The 3,444-nt window shown below is 39.4% G+C and overlaps 1 long non-coding RNA gene across 1 annotated transcript; it reads left to right on the top strand.

Annotated features, from left to right (window-relative positions):
* The first annotated feature begins 1,128 nt into the window (after nucleotides 1–1,128).
* LOC308128009 lies at nucleotides 1,129–1,853 on the top strand. Its single transcript, XR_013936530.1, has 3 exons — nucleotides 1,129–1,269; nucleotides 1,487–1,586; nucleotides 1,685–1,853. It is a non-coding gene; the product is annotated as an uncharacterized lncRNA (long non-coding RNA).
* Nucleotides 1,854–3,444: the final 1,591 nt, after the last annotated feature.

Raw genomic sequence — 3,444 nt, 5'->3', positions numbered from 1 at the left:
GCTTTAAAATGAAAGAATACTTTATTTTTGCATCTTTTCAAAGGTTTACCTCATGGAGAGGGGACTGGTGCTTTTTGTTCTCACAGGTTGGTGCAATTTTAAAAAGGCAATTACATCTGTAGCTCATGTTTCTAAAGTGTTGCTGCACCTTGTTAGGATGACAAGGCCCCTGCGGAGGATGGGTGTGTTTCAGGAGAAAACAGGAAGCAAAGGGGATGGAAAGAAAAACATCCAAACAGGAAAATAGTGACAGATGAAGAGCAAATCAAACGGAGCATACTCTTGATTAATACATTGTATATTCTGTTTTGCTTTAGGAGTGATCACCAATGTAGGTTCTGGCCAAACTCACTACAACTTTGTAAATACTCCTCTGACCTGGACAAGCGCTCAGCGTGTGTGCAGGGATGACTTCACTGATCTGGCCACGATTCAAAGTGCAGCTGACGTTGATGCAGTTGGAAACACGGCTTCGAGCGATACTGGTGAGTCCTGAATACTTGCACCGTATTTGACACACACTGTTGTGGCCAGTCTTTCCTCCCAAAAATCTAAATTTAGAGTTGCACATTGAGGAGATTTTCGACTCGCAGAAAGTAAAAAACACTCGCAGAGAGATTTTCCAGGTTTCACAATAAAGATGCACTATTTATTTAAACAAACAAAAAATATTCTCTGTGGTTTACTTTCTTAAATAATACAAATACTTAACATAAATTCTAGTTTGTACAGGCTTGTGTGCCTGCGGTAGAAAAACCATCACTCCCTCCTCCTTCCACACTCACAGCTTCACCTCCTCCTGATTCTAAGGAGGAAGGCCTGACGAGGAGGAGGAGAGATCCACACATTCTAATGATCAAAATAACTAAAAAAACACAAAAATAGGAAAACTTTAAATAGTATTTCTTATCATCACTTCAGTTTGCACCAATTTGACAAAGAACATTGATAGTCTCAAATGGCTCCAACACACACAGAATAATCCACAATGGAAAGTTTCAATTCTCTTGTTTTTGACCGAATCAACATCTTTTATTTGAGCAGGAAAAGCCTGGATTGGTCTTCATGATGACTTGCAAAACAGCTGGATGTGGTCCTTAAATGACAGCAGCTTCTATGGCGAGGGAGAGGCGACGTATAGAAATTGGTACAGTGGTGTGCCTGACAATTATAATGGAAGAGAAAACTGTGGAGTATTCGGGAGGTCATTCAATGACCAATGGAATGACGTGTCTTGCAGTTATAAACATCGGTCTGTGTGCTTCAGTGGTGAGTTTTTTTAAATAGTAACATTTTAAAAGCATTACTTTTTGACAAGAGCTTCCAGAAATGTCAATACTTCAGGCTGTGTGTAAATGTGTTGAATAAGTCAGTGCCTTAGAAACTACTGTCAAATATTCAGCTTTTTCTTTTATTTTGATTCACAGCAAATAGTAGAAGAACTCATTCTTTGTTTCTTAAAGAAAAAAAGTGTCTATATTTCCAGGTACATGGAATGGAAAAGCAACCTTTGTTAAGACTGAAACATTAAGCACTTGGACAGAAGCTCAGAGGTTCTGCAGAGAGAATTATGTCGATCTGGCCAGGTACCGTATGAACTCACTAATTTGTTCATTCCATCCATGAATCTGTGAATTTGTTTTCCATACAGTACGATGGAGATCTGCTACTCTTCCCTCCACAGCATACGAAACGAGACAGAACATGAACTGGTCAAGAGAGTCGCAGATGACAACCTTGTGTGGATTGGTCTGTATCGGCGAAAAGTTTGGTCTGATGGGAGTGACTCTCTATATCGAAACTGGGAGAACAACCAGCCCGACACTACAGGCGAGACGTGCGTCGCTACATCACTGGAGTCAGGACTGTGGTCAGATGAAGGCTGCTCCATCCAACTGCCTTTTGTCTGTTACACAGCAAGTAATATATATGTTATTTTTACTACTAAATACTGCATGCTTGTGGCGTTGAGATCCCACAATAAGACTTATTCCATCCTTACAAATTCTTATTGCAAAAACAATGTTTTCATAAACTCCATTTACAAATATTTGAAAGAATCAGTGACTCATCTCTCGGCACGTCACTGGATTACAATGCAAATGTGATTTACATCAACCTGCTATGCAACAATAGTTTATATGTATGTTGTATTAAATTGGTGCTTCTATAAACACGACATACAAACATGTTTGGTCGTTCTGTTTCACTTCTGCCACTGATAGTAAGTGAGTTGTTCTGTGGTTCTCAGCTCCAGCTCCTGTAGAAGACTTCAGGTCAACAGGACAAAGTGAGACCAGTGTCACTCTACAGTGGAAGAAAGTGAACAACAACATCAGCTTCATCCTCCAGTTTAATGGTACCGAGACAAACATCAGAGCACCAGATGGAGACGGACCAGTAACTCACACAGTCTCGTCTCTCTCTGCTGCAACTGAGGACACATTCACTGTCTTCTCTGTGTTTGGGAGCGTCAGAAGCGGTGGAGTCAGCATTAATGCAGTCACTGGTAAGATGTCTTGACTCGTGTCATCAAACACTCAGATGGACGACATTAGAAAGTCAGATTCAGTTCAATCGTTAAACTCTCACAATCGGACAAGGAGTCTATTTTGGTCCATTTGAGACTAATATCAATTACCTTTTTAGTATGAACCATCATTTATTTTAAATTATACTTTTGAAAAGTGCTCTTCAATTCCTAATATGGGTTTGTTTTGTTTTTTCTAACTTTTTTTCTTTTTAAATTCTGCTCATGGAGGAGGACAACTTGTCATCCCATTCTGTGAGCTATAAGTCTACTACTTGAAACTACTGGATCCAACAGGAGACGCACATGGAAGGATTTCAACCTTTTACATTCAATGTCACTTTCCAAGACAATTATATGATATATAATAAATGCATTGCATCACTTTGTGTAATTAATGTAACTGCAAGGGTGGCAGGGATGAGTTTTGTTGAAGCTATTTCCACTTTTCTGTCATCGTTAAATCATTTCCATATTATTGCTCAGGGCTGTCCTCCCGTCCTGACTCTCTATATTGTTCACACAAGTTAAAAAAGGCGACATTATGCAGGGATGTTGTCTGTTTGTCTCGTGGATTCTTGGATTTGTGATTTTGCTTTGCCCTTTTGATTTTGTTCTGTGGATTGTTGCACCTTTGCTTGGTGGTGGTGAAATTTGAGAAAGCTTCCTTGAAAGGATTGACAAGTGCTTGAGCGTGATTATAGTGACATCTGCTGGGGGTTTGTATGTACTGCACGTGAGGGGAAAATTTGACCAGGGATCATAATTTCATGACTGTGACTGGTCTCATCCTTTCATCTTTCATTTCAGTTCTTGATTTAAAATAAATAAATAGTTGTTTTCCAACCAAACTTGTGTCACTGTAGTAAATCACATTGAAGATCTTTATTTTCTAAAGAATAAGCGTTGGCCGT

The sequence above is a fragment of the Lipophrys pholis genome (genome assembly GCF_963383615.2).
Source record: "Lipophrys pholis genome assembly, contig: SCAFFOLD_40, whole genome shotgun sequence".
Classification (NCBI taxonomy): Eukaryota; Metazoa; Chordata; class Actinopteri; order Blenniiformes; family Blenniidae; genus Lipophrys; species Lipophrys pholis.
The sequence above is the reverse complement of the archived record's forward strand: the minus strand, read 5'-3'. Positions and strand labels throughout refer to the sequence as shown.